The sequence below is a fragment of the Telmatherina bonti genome (assembly GCF_933228915.1).
Source record: "Telmatherina bonti genome assembly, chromosome: 17".
Taxonomy (NCBI): Eukaryota; Metazoa; Chordata; class Actinopteri; order Atheriniformes; family Telmatherinidae; genus Telmatherina; species Telmatherina bonti.
The window spans coordinates 21,077,923-21,092,256 of record NC_136615.1 but is presented as its reverse complement, the minus strand read 5'-3'; positions in this window follow the sequence as shown (position 1 = coordinate 21,092,256).

The window sequence follows — 14,334 nt, the reverse complement described above, 5'->3', positions numbered from 1 at the left end:
GTCCAAAAAGCCACCTGCAGAACCTATAGGACAGTGAACTTTGGAGACTGGAGTTGAAAACTCCTGCATTTCCTCAGTATATTTCTCCATATCATGGATTTTGGTTTTAGATTTTTCTTTGCTTCAAAACACCTAATTCAACTTAATGCTTTTGTATTCAAATAATATGAATCAGACAAGTTGGAGCAGCAATTTCAAAAACCTGCAGGATGTGGTCTCGACTACCAGACTGAGATCCCTGCTACATGTAGAAGTTTAACATGCAGCTTTTAGCTTCAGTGCCAGTGTTTCCATACGTGTTTGTGTGTTACAACCTCTTTCCACCACAGAAATAAAGATGCACATGATAAATGAACCCTATCTTGAGCTAAATCTCCTACTGATTTTATCTGCCCTCCTCTGTCTTAACATACTGCTAATGCAAAGTCCAGTGGGGCTGCATGGTTCGTCACTGAAATATTGATGAGGGGACAGGAGAGCAGGGTCTGGGTGAATAATGCAGCAGGTGGATTAGTTCTGGTTTCAGAGAAAGCGAGTGGATGGATAAATTAATTATTGCACTTCTAAACTGGTTTCAGTAAGATTAAATGGGGAAGAAGGGAAAGAAAAAAAAGACCCAAAAAACAAGAAAAGGAGATTCCTATGATGAATTTCTTTCAGGTACTTAAATATTACTGAAATGATATAATAACACATTCATCATCCTGACCGTTTAGTCCGATGAAGGGTTGCGATGAAGCTGGAGCCTGTCCCTGCAGTACTTGGGCGAAGGGCAGGGTACACCCTGGACAGTTCACCAGTCCATCGCAGAGCAATATAATCATAAGCAGCTTTATTTTCAAAGAAATTCTCCAGTAAAGGAATGTATCCCACTTTTTTTTAAGCCATTTTAAAGGCAAGATCTGGATTTGAGACCGGTTGGGACCTTTTCATCTTCATCAGTCATCATACGTAACTAACATGAGGTGTGTTTCCATACAACGTCATGAAATTTTGTGAGCAGCCTGTTCCTAAATCTGTTGCAGACTACTTCTTTTCACTCTGGACAATATGGTTCCATGTAATGTAACAAGTTAGGCGAAACCTTTTTACATGACTGTGATGAAGTTTGACATTTAGCATAAACTGGTGCATCTGTCACTGTCCAGACCCGCATGTAGTCAGCGAAAAACACAAAATGTGAGAGGTGCATGAGATCAGTGAGGAGGAGGATTCTCGCACTGGAAGACAAAGGTAATTGTCTTTGATGATTGATGATTCTTGTGGCTTACTTGTTTATTTTTGCTGGACAGAAAGTTGAAAGCATGGTAGGCCTGCAACCAATCAGTGGTGATCATAAGAGGCGGGAAGAGAACCAGAGCCAATAGAATGCAGCGTCAGTAAAAAGCGGGACAAGCATGAGGCAGTCGTATTGTCATACAAACAGATGAGAGGTGTTTGTTAAGTCTGTAAAACTGTTTGTGTGCAGTATTTCCTGCATAAAGAATGTTAGATGTGGCAGCATGTGCTGTGAAAAGTGCAGTTTTAAAAGATTTAAATAAGCATTTATTTTACCGGAGAAGACGATGACAACATGGCTAGTGTATTTTTAATAAAAAACAAATGATAGAAATGAACAACATAAACATGTTGTTGGGTTGCTTTATGTCATGCAAGCCTCGTTCCATCTAAAATCGGTATCTTTCCAACAATTCAAGATTTTTTCCACTGTGGTTGGTTTCCATTGTGTCAAACTCATGAGCTGCCAGCATCAGTTAAGCTTTTCTGGCCTGACACTACATTTTTTTCCCCACTGTACAACAGAAATTTTGCATTGTTTACCATTGTTGCTGATTAAACAGTCCTTGTCTGGTATAAGCAAGTTACATCTCCTATAGCTTCGCTAAAATGAAAACATCATGTAGGTCTGATGGTTTGACTCCGCAGCAGTGTGTGTACCCCTGCTATCAGTCACCTATTAAATCATCTGTGAAGAAATCTTGAATTGAGATCTATGTTACAGTAATGCATGAGAGGGTGCTTTTAGGAAACAAACATACCCACAGAGACCTCAACTAAAGAATAAAGAACTAAAGAACTAAAGAAACCATTCATCCACAGCATCTGGACAAAGATCCACTGAGACATGTGGAGCTGTCTGGGTGTTGAGCTTTCAGTCATTTGAAAATCCATTTCTACTTGCATTCAAAGGACCTGCTGTTATTTCCCTGGATGTAAAAGTGACATAATGTGACAGAAACACAGACACGTCCACACACACACACACACACACACACACACACACACACACACACACACACACACACACACACACACACACACACACACACACACACACAATCAAGGCAGCACCAGGAAACACATCCATTGTGATTTTTGGGTAATAAACATTTAACAAAAATGGACCATTACAAGAGCAGAAAACTGCTACATTAGGAGTAATAAAATCCAGGATGCTGCATTTACCACATCCACCTTCATCCATCCTAAAATAGACCAGCAGTTTAGTCACTGTAATATTGAAGCTTAACCGTAGCATCTATCATTGCAACGAGCTTGGAGCCATGGCAGTGTAAACTCTTGCTTGTTACTGCGTTTGCACTAAAATCATTTTAACTTCAGAAGATTGGTTCAACTAAATGTGTTCAGAAGAAGAGTGTGACATTTAGTGAACACAGTTTCCATAAGTTTTGATTTTACCAACATGATGCTAAACTGGGAACAAGCAGTACTATTGCAAAATACGTGGTTTTATTTGGTTTGTTTATTAGAAACATACAGCTGCTGATTAAGGAAAGTAAGGAGTATTTATTGGACCTGCAAGCATTGGATCTAAGTTAATTAAAATAGTGAAGTTTTTTTTTCCATTATTATTATTTAATTTGATAAAGTTTAAAATGAAATATCTGTATTCATCTCACACGGTTATTTCAAAACTTTTAAAGAGGAATATTAAGATTTTGCTGCTGCACTAGTGCAGAGATTACCATCTGTGGACCCGTGGAGACAATGTCCTGCAGAATTTACTCTTGCCTGCCACAATACACCTGACTCCAATTATTACTTCCATCAAGACTCTGACAGAAGTTATTTTTGCCTGCATTTATCTGTCTGTCAGTTTTCAACTTTACACAAACCCTACTGAATGGATTGTCATGATTTTTAATTTTTTTTTTGGTCTCAAAATGAGACTTAGTCTAACTTCCATTCAATTAAATTTTAGGACTGACCCAGGTTACCATTTTTAAGGCTACTTTATCATCATGATCTTGGGCCATTTTTAATTTTTATGCATATAATTTTACAATAGATGGTCGGGTTGCTTGGCCAAAACATATAGAAGTTCCCAACCAGTTTTATTAGATATCAACGACAGATCTGGATCACATTAAATTCTAGATACTACAATCTAGATCAGGAAATGAAGAGGCAATAGTTTGGATTTTCATCACTGCAAGAAAACAAATTAAGACATAAACATTCAAGAAAACAGGTGAACATCTCTTTTGACACTCAATGTTGGTAGAGTGTTGCATGCTACAGCTGATTGCACAAACAGATATTCTGATTTGAACGAGTATGAAAGAGTCGCATGTTATTCACAGAATGACCAGAGGTAGGAACCCCCCCACACACACACACACACACAAGCTGTGACCTTCTTGAAGGGTTTTGCATGTTTCAATGATCCAAGGAGCTAAGTTGTTGGGGGCTTCCTCTGCAGGATGACTGAGCTCTCCGTTAGAGAGGGGGTGAAAGGCTGAGTCAACCAGAAGGTTGTTTAGAGTAGAACCACTGATTCAATATGCATCGCAGCCAGATGAGGTGGCTCTGGCAGTGGTTTTTCCCCTTATTCAGTCGTTTTGGCCTATCATCTAGTGGTGTTAGTGGTGGACTGAATCCTTGTACCTGACCACAATTACTAACTTCATTAGTTCCACGAGCTCCCAGGGCTTATGACACAGGAGTCAGGATATGTCTCACCCTGATCTGTATCTTCCTCTTTCCCAAAAAAATATCTTAAATATCTTCTTTTATCATCATTGTCATATCTACTATACTGATTAAGACTGGCAACAGAAAATATTTATCTACATTTTAATGGCATGATGTACTTAAGAACAGCAGCCTTGCTAGTTTCTTATTTAAATTATTCTGGGTCGTTTAATTCCAGCCTGAGATATTAAGGTATTCACTGAGCAGTCTTTGTCATTTATTTTCAGCTCCAATGTGAGAATCTTGATTAACTGAGTTGATGTGTGGTCCCTAATAACACTCACTGAAAACTAAAGGAGTCAATTTGTTTAACTGTTTTCTTACTTGTTGCTGTTCGGGAGCGTTGTATTGTTACCTGGGCAGGTGACGCATATAGAGGAATGCGTCACTGACTGCACAGATGTTCGGCCCAGAAGAGCAAAGAGTTTTTGACGTAATTTGTTTGTCACAAGATTATGCATGAGAGAATAAAGATTATTGAATCTGCAATGAAGTAATGTGAGTGGAAATCAACTGTGGCAAAGCAGCACGTCGAACCAAGTTTGACAGGTTTAGGGAAAGGGTAAAAAAAAATAAAAAATCGCTGCTTTACCTTTTTTTTTTTCCTCAAATCTCAAAAGCATAAAAACGCCTCTGAAAACCAAACAAATCTGGCTTTGTGTAATGTGTTCGAAAAGCACCCATGCATAGAAAGTCAGTGTATGGAGATGGCTACATGCATTCTGACTGGCTCATCACATATGAGGGCAAGACTTAGCCACAGGGCCCTGTTTTTGCAAAAGGAACAGCCAATGACTGTATATGAAAGATGGGCGGAGTTTCCGGCGGTAAAAAGTGAAGCCTATGAGGAAGTGCATGAAACTGCAGATCCCCCTTCATCAACTAGGGGCTTCAAAACAGAGCAAATCCCCATAGACTCACATGTTAAAAAGACCGACTTCACAGTATAAATAAACGTGTTTACAGCCTGGTTCAAAAATCCATTTTTGGTTTAATAGGTCAGGTTTACCTTCATGTCAACTGTGGGGGTGAGGGATTTTTTTCTAACTTGCCTGTTTAAAAGTAATTTAATCTTGAAATTCAGCATATTTAGGGGTGTGTCCTTTTGATTGACAGGTACCTGATCTCCTGCTTCAAGTAAGAAGAACGTAGAACAACCACAATTTTTAGCCGCTCAACAACGTGACTTAGCTTTAACCCGCTTACCTCCATTAGCTGGTTAGCTCCTGTTATTTCCAGGTTAGCTCAGTTAGCTGTTAGCTACAGAAACCTCAGAGTTCACTCGATGTCAATCATCCACCATGATGCTCACAGCGCCCCTCTCAGCTCCACCTCTTTGCCCATATTTGTATTTTCCGGACGAGACGACGTGTGCCCATGCCAAGATAGCGATGGTAGAAACTGCCTTTTTCAGTTTCAGCTTTTCAGAAACCTTCGAGTGACGTCCATCTTTTTTATACAGCCTATGGGAACAGCTCAGAGTGGGTTTGAAAGGTAATGCTGAGTGGCAGATGGAGGGCAGAATTTTTTTTCTAAAAGAAGTGGTGCACACAAGAGGAAAAGACAAGAGCAGCATAAGGGGAAAATGACTGAATTGGACAACTGTTTCGACTCAAAGGGAGGCAAACCTGGCAAAAGCGTATGTCCCACTGGAGGATCACAGTATACCTACCAGCTACACAAATGAGCTGGCATCTTTGACCTGGGAGCGTTGTAAATGACATTGCTGAGTGCAAAGCCGATAAATGAGCTTCCCTTTGTTATGAAGTTCAGTTCGTGGAAAATAAATCTTCAGCAATATGACCTCATGTTGAAAAAATGTGCACCTGTCTCTGATCAATGTCTGGGTTTATTCCTAGATGTTGCCACCCTTGAAATAAATGTTCTCTTCAGAAGATTAAAGACATCTGATTAGATCACTTACACACAATCCTAGAACACCTGTTCTTCCTCGTTCATTTAGGATAATTAAACAAACTGGAAAGAAAAGTCTTTTTTTGGCCCTTCTTGACAAAATCTAAAAAACAAAAAGACATTTTTTTGGATGTGTAATCCAAAGGTCTAAAAGTCAAAATTATTTTAGAGTAATCATCCTCTTCCTAGTATCCATTAGGGGGCAAAAAAAACAAGTATCAGATTATGTACAACAGGGTTTTGAGCAAAATTTCTACAATAAAGTGATACAAATGGTCTCTTAAACTAAATGTATCAAATATGACACATTTAGCTTTATAGGGTTAGGATTACAGTGCTGCCACAGAAATTGATGATCACAGTTAGTTCGTTCCAGGCTATGAAAATGAACTGTTCATAACATTAGTAGTTGACCAGAGGTGTCTGGTAGGTTCATATTAGGTTAGGAGGTTACTGATGTATTTTGCTTCTGAACCATTTAGAGCTTTATTGACCAGCAACAAAACTTTAAAGTCTACCCTCTAATGAACAGGCCACCAGTGTAAAGACCTCAGAACTGGACTAACGTGGTCGGCTTTCTTGGTCTTGGTGAGGACCCGAACAGCAGAGTTCTGAATGAGCTGCAAGTGTCTAATAGAATTTTTTAGGTAACCCTGTGAAAATATTGTTAAAGTAATGAAGCTGATGGAAGCATGGACTAGTTTTTTTTAGGTCCGGCTGAGACATCAGATCTTTTACCTTTAACAGATTCTTAAGGTGTTAATAACTGACTTTTTTTCCTTGATGTTGTGACGACCCATGGTTTGTTGGGTCGTTGTGTTTTTTTAGTTTGCTTTGATTTCTAATTATGTGTTGTTGCAGGTGGAGTTAATGGCTGATTGGTGACAGTAGGCCAGGATCTCCAATCAGCTATTTAAGATCTGCTTCTCCCACGGCGCGGCCCGGTCCACAGGAGTTTGGGTCTGGCATTTTTGGGTTGGATTTTGGTTTAGTTAATAAATATATTTTTGTATTCCGGATTCCTTTACTTCGTTTATTTTGTTATGGTCCTTGCAGCCGATCGTAACAATGCGTTCTTCAAAGTTTAAGTCTGAGTCCATCACTACACCCAGATTTAACTAAAAAAAACATCATGTAACCGGAGCCAATGTCTTGAGTTATAGAGTTGATGTCACAAGTATCCGGAGTCCAGCTGCAGAAACCAAAGTGATATGTGGGGGAATTTTATTAAGTTATTGTTTCATAATTAAGGGTTAAGTCTTTCTGATCTAAAATAACTGGCCAATATGGACACAACTTGGAGGACCCTCTTGAGGCATTTTATTAAGCTGCTGGAGACCATATTGGTGAATCAAGTTTAAATGCATGCCTTCAAGTAAAGGTGGTCAACCCATGCTAGTGAGAAAACCTGTAATCCAGATTCACACATGGTTTCATTCCCTCTGAATGGTTGGATGTCTTGCACTGCTACATTGAATGTTTCTTTTTTAAATGCTTAACTGGAGGATACAAGTACAAAAGCTGAGAATTTTGACAATAATCAGGTTTTTCCTGTAGTGGCGTAGGTTTCAGCCAATCAAATTGCCTGTCTGATTGTGTCCGAGCTTCCAGTTGACTGTTGCTACAGTTAATAGCATCAGGCCCACCCATAGCTGAGTGTGAAAACATCAACTTTCTGGGAAACCTTCAGTCAGACTGTGACTTAAACCAACAAAACCAGAAACTCAGGCTACAAAATTGCATGTTTTTTTTTAAACCTAATTAGAAGTTTTCTGTCAAAGCTTATAAACGCCTCACCCTCAAAATAATATAAGTTGCTTCTTATACTGTATGAATCACTGTTTCACCAGAGTTCACTCGAGATGGTCTCTGTAGGGGACATGGCTAAGTTATGCTCTTGATGTTCAGAATTGCATCTAGAAGGAGGTAAAATGGAGGCCAGGTGTGTGTGTGTGTGTGTGTGTGTGTGTGTGTGTGTGTGTGTGTGTGTGTGTGTGTGTGTGTGTGTGTGTGTGTGTGTGTATGCATGTGTGTGGGACAGAGAGTGAAAACATGGGTTCATGGGTAATTTGGCAAAAATGTTCCCAGATCTTTCAGGCACAAAAAAAAACTCTATTTGGAAGAATGTGATCTTCTTTCAAATATATCTTTTATTAACTGGGTGTTTGTGTAAATGGACACACCTGAAAACTTACAGTGTGGGATGTCAGAGGAAGGGGTGAGACACTGGAAGTTCTTCATCACCTTCCTAATGTTACAGCTGACTTTTTAACCTTCCACGCCAGGTAATAATACACACACAGACACCTCAGTAACGCTTATCCGTTACTTTGATCAGGGTTGGAATTAGACACCTCATGTGTTCCATGTACAACGATAGGATTTCAGGTGTCCGATTTAAGTTGAGAGGCAACATCCTCCCCCTTCATCCCTCTTTAAAAGCACTCTGCACATGCTCAGTCAGGTGACCAGTGTGTCTGTAGCTCTATCCTCCACAGATATGTATGCACAGGAGGTGAAGATACCTTACCTCCCCCTGAGACAAGTTGAAAGACAATTGCATGTATTTTTAGGTCTCTGATGAGAGGACAAATTTGAACAGACAAAGCCCTGTGATGTGGTGAAACCATGCAGCTGTCCGCAGGTGCACAGGTAACAATAGAGAAGCGATTCAAGGCCCAGCTAAATGCTTTCTGTCTAGACACGCGAACAAGCCAAAGTAAGGAGACTCCCTACAGAGAAGACATTCCTCAGTAGGGAAGACTAGAACAAAAATAGTCAGGCTGAAAATGTTTTGAAAAGTACCTCTAAGCACTTGAAATACACTTGAATTAACCTGTCAGTAGTGAGCACTTTACTTCTTCCTTTACTTTTAAGATCAGTCAGGCAGACTTGTCTGAGTTATCTTACAGATGAGAGCAGGGATTAAACATCACAAAGCCTCAGCTGCTTTTTTCTTTGTCTAGCTGAAATTAGTTAAAACTATAGTACAGGATGTGAGGATATCTGCAGGTCTGAAGTCTTTCTAAAGTTCTGAGAATGTATGAAAGTCTTGAATTTAATTTATTGCCTGCAGTAGAGTGGTTTCCATCTGTCCAGAGCAGTTACATACCTACTCCTTATAGCATGTGCTGCTTCTGCTGCACGCTACAGTGAGAAAATTATCTCTCACAAAGGAAAAATGTTCATTGTAGAAAGTCCTTTTATATAATGAAGCTCTTCTAGGTCCAGATCGCACCACTTAAACAGAAATTAATATTTACAATTATTGCCATATGATAATAAAAATATCATTTTGGTTATACAGAAATGATTTGAAATAGAGCATAAAACCACTGTCAGGATTTTTACAATTTTTTCTTTGCAACTACAATTCAGAGGTTCTACTAAATCATTGTTTTTGTTTCCCTTTCGGCTTGTCCCTTTGAAGGGGTCGCCACAGCAAATCATCGCTCGGGTGAATTTGCTCATGTTTTACGCCGGATGCCCTTCTTGATGCAACCCTCTGGATTTATCCGGGCTTGGGACCGGCCCTCAGAGAACAATCCTCCTCAGGGCTCCAGCAGCGTGTAAAATTCTTGTAAAATATGTTATATTATATATATATATAGAGAGAGAGAGAGACAGAGAGAGATCACATTTTTTCAACACCTGTTCTCAAAGTGTCTCAGTAGGAAGACCTTAAGTTTTATAAGAATGAGAAATGATCAGTGCCGAGACTATAAAGTAGATCCAAGAGAATCAGGTGAATCAGGTGTTGGTGCAGTGGCGAAGTGGCGAAACTACAAAGTAGTTACAGTTGTTATCTCTCTCCGTCACAATCAAATTTGGACGGTTTAAGCAGAGACACAAAGTATTCTTTGCATATTAATGATGCATTTCATCTACTTCGAGAGTTCAAAGTTGGAACTCAAAATGATGCAGTTTTTACTTGTGATAGTGCAAATGAATTGATCATACTAAATGTGCAACATCAATTAAGATTTCTTTTTTTCATTGTCTACAGGTCACCTAAGGAAACTGTGATATAAACTATAATCCGACACATATAACTATTTTCAATAAGTCATAATTTCTTTGGGCATTTATCATTGTGTATTACCTGGAATATTACCTACTACAGTATAAAATAACTTCCCCTCCTCCTTTGTAGAGAAAAATCATGCAATCTGGCTTCACATAAAGCACTTTTTACTATCTTTTGTTGTCCGAATTTGTTTGTAAGGGACGCTAACTTATTATTTGTCTGTAATAACTGTCCAGCACCTGATTGTGCTCTGTAAGTCACTTTAACTTCGCACTGGAACTGACAAGAACAAATGCATTTACACCATCAGAAGACGCACTGCTGCATGTACCCGAAACAACATGCGCTCACAAAGATCTATAGAAAGCACACATATGAACCTGTGGTTTTGAAGAAACCACAACAAATGCTTACTCCAGGGCTAATCCCACCATGTCTGAATGGTGTTTTCTCATGTTTACACTCTACTAATGATGGAGCCATTAGACACGAGACTTGGTCTCACATAAAAGGAGTCATCAGGCTTCATCATCACGCTTTGTTGCTTGTAATGAAGACAGTGAGGCTGGGCTTCCCCTTGTCTAGCTCCTGATGTTTGACTCATGAATTCCCGGTTGTTGGAGCTTCTCGTATGGTCTGACTACAGGTAAATCCCTCTGTTCTTACTCAGGGGTTCTCAGCTTGGGATTTTACATCAGACCCGATGAATACTACTTCATACAGTTTAAAAAGTGATAATTTTACACATGTAAAATTGTGATTTTACACATCATTTATGCCACTTACAACTAAATACACATAAGGACAACGCTGTACTAAAGGAACTTAAAGGTGGAGTATGTAAGATTTTAAATATAAAAAAAAAAAAAAAACTAAAAAATAACTACAATCATAATTAGATAGTTTTTTTTAAACATGTAGGTTCCAGTCTGTCCATATTTGATGTGTTTATTAAATTACAAGTTTAATTAATGACAAAGACCCTTCTTAAAAGTTTGCCTACCAGTAAAAAAAAATGTGCTTTTTGTCATTTGTCATTAATTAAACTTGTAATTTAATAACACATCAAATATGAACAGACTGGAACCTACATGTTCAAAAAACTTTCTAATTATGATTGTAGTTATTTTATTAGTTAATTTATTTTGAAAATATTGAGACTCGGACGATTGTGGCTATGACACAATTAGGGCTTTTGTTTATTTTTCTTTTTTTCTTTATCAAAAACACACTTAATATTATGTTGATAAATAATAATGATAATAATTAATCCTAATCCATTCATAAAATTCAAACAACCTGGGATGATAAAATACCCAGAAGTTGAAACCTTTCTTAATACCACAGTTGTCACGGGGGGTGCTGAGATGAGGACCCAAATGCAGACGACAGGCAGGGATGTACGACCAAGACAGTTTAATGCTGATCAGTTCAAACCCAGGAACCAAACACAGTGAACCAGCAAATCAAACTGTGATTTCATGAAGCAGATGAATGTTTCCAAGCAAATGAATGTCAATCACACATCAGCAGCCGTGGTGTAATGCTACTGCTGCAGATGCAACCCGCCGATGTCAGCAAGAAATAGCTGCTGCTTTTTAAGCCATCCAGCCTAAATAAGTTGACTGAAATGACAGCAATTTTTATTAAAGGTAAAATATATTCATTCATTATCTGAACCGTTTAATCCAATGAAGGGTCACGGGGAAGCTGGAGCCTATCCCAGCAGTCTTTGGGTTAAAGGCAGGGTACACCCTGGACAGCTCGCCAGTCCATCGTTGGGCCACACAGAGACAAACAACCACTCACGCTCCTATGGGCAATTTAGAGTAACCAATTAACCTAACATGCATGTCTTTGGACAATTATATTTGACTGATTTTTTTTTCACAATTAAAAACTAATAACATCTTTAACAATTCATTAATAAGATGTTGTGTCTCATGATTTTATAACACATTTGAAAACATTTTATTATTACGGGGTTTTTTTTATTTTGCTCTCCAATTTCAGACCTAAATCCCATCAAGGAACCAAGTAGATGTATAACATCTCTCTGTAGTCACTCTGAATATATAGCAAGGATGTGACGTGTGAGTATTCCCTAAATAATACTACAAATACGCTATAATCTGTTTTACATTTGGACATTCCTTTTACAGATAAAGCAGTGACATCCAGCTCTGATATATCCATGGGAAAATCAAAGGGGCTTTACATGTGGCAGCCAGCGCAACTGGCATGTTGACTTCTCCATCATCACCACGATGTGTTAACTATGGCCAAGTTATTCATATGGAGGCAACAAAAAATCAGCAAAGTCGAAGCGTGGAGTGCCTGTGTGCCTCGCTCCCTCTTGCACACACCGAGTCGGCAATATCCTTTTGTGAAAAAGTGTCAGCCAGCTCCTCATATGGAAGCAACAACACACAGAGATCTTTTGATGTTTTGAATGCAGACCCGACAGAGTCCATGTGTTTCACCAAGAGATGATTAATGGTTAATCATACAGAAAAGGATTCAAAAGAGCCACCGCAATACAGGTCATGAACTTTTATGTACAGCAAAGTATACATGTCACATTTATTTGTGTAGCAGCTTTGTTTGTCAGTCTTGTTTGAGATGCTGATGAGTGATGAGGGAAAAGAAGGAAGTCTGAGCATCCGGAGAAGAAAACTGCTCTGCTGTACAACTTGCATATGCGCATATGTGTAAAACTGGATGAGTTATACGATTCTTCTCAACTCAAAGTAAATTTAAGGCAATAAAACTGCGTAAGAAAATCATTTTTAGAACTGGTGCAGGGTGTAAATTATTGTATGAATCACAGATTTATAAGTAAATACGTAAATGTTCACGTACATGTCACTTTGGAAGATAAAAAAAATTACAATTAACTGCTTTACAATAAAACACAAAAATTCAAAACAATGTAACACTTTAAAAGAACATAAAAAAAAGGTTTAAAAAGAAGAGTTCTTGGCAGCTTTTCAAGAGATCACTGAGTCTACCAAACTCAGGCTAAGTGGAACTTTCTGAAGTTGTACTTCAAGTTGTTGTTTTGTGCTTTTTTTAATATTAAAACTGTACTTCAGAAAAACGTATACAGTCACAATGACAAAAATACCAATCCAGGGCCACAGTCCTGCCAGTGTTAGCAAAACACCCTGATACCAGTCAGCGTGTCTTTGATGCACTTTATCAGGAAGAGACAAAGACAATTGAGAAAATTAAACTGCGTCATCCTTAAACACCCGCTCTTTTCACAGACAGATATTTTCTTCAACAGAAGACTATTCAGAGGTCATTTTCTTGATTTCATGATACAGATGTGTAATTTTCCAGCAGCTCAGCTGAGTCAACAGGGGCCCTTGTTATCCTGATACATGAAAACTGCATTTTCACACTTACAGCAGGTTTCTGAAGAGGACAGTGTTTCCTGTAATTGTATGAGAACACTGTATTGTTGCATGGTTTGTTCATGTTAACACAAAAAAAAATGACCTCAGTTAATGCTTGTGCAATTAAAAGGGATATGTTCCTGTTGAATTTGAATTCTTTTATTGTAGTGACATTGTATAATTTTACGAGATACATTTCTGGTGTGAGTTTTTTTAGTATAACTTTCTTGTTGGAGCAAAGGATTGACGGTAGAGACAACAGATTCCAAAGCTCTGTTTACACCAACGCTGAAAAACGCAAAAGTTTGGTTGCATTCTGGAATTTTACTTACATGGTAAAAAGAGTTCTGTTGGATAAAACCACAAAATATGACGGCAGCCTCCATGATGGATTTTTTTCTTGCAACACAACACAAGTCCTGTCAGCGGAAACTGGAATAAGAATCTCTAGGCGACGGTGACGTCTTGTGCTTGTGCACTTAGACCCTGCTTGTCCCCCGAAAAGCACATTAGCAATGTTGGACCACTGTGTCATGTTTGTGCTGCTACATATTTTTACTTTACTTGGTCTGTTGAAGCAACACCTGTCTTGGTTACATTCATGCCGTCAGCAAAGACGCAGAGGTTCCATGTGCCAGATTAACTAGCAGTTGGCATGCAACACTTCTGTTGTGTTGCTTTCCAGTGTGATGAGGATGCAGCATGGTGTCATTACATTTTACTGTTCACTACCGGCCTGGCATGTGCACCACATCATTTCTGGTTCTATCTCTTAATCCTCCTCCTGAACCTGAGATGAGGATAATAATCCATTTCAGAGGTTATGTTCTGAGCTATAGAGATTAACCTCACTCTACATGGCAACATACTGGCAGACTGCTCTAACAGGCATGTTATTATTGTGCAGGCTGGGTGAACCACATCAGATTTCTAGGTTTGTATGCAGTCTAAACAAATTCAGGGCTGAAGCGGATGAGTGAAAAAGGCTATATCAAC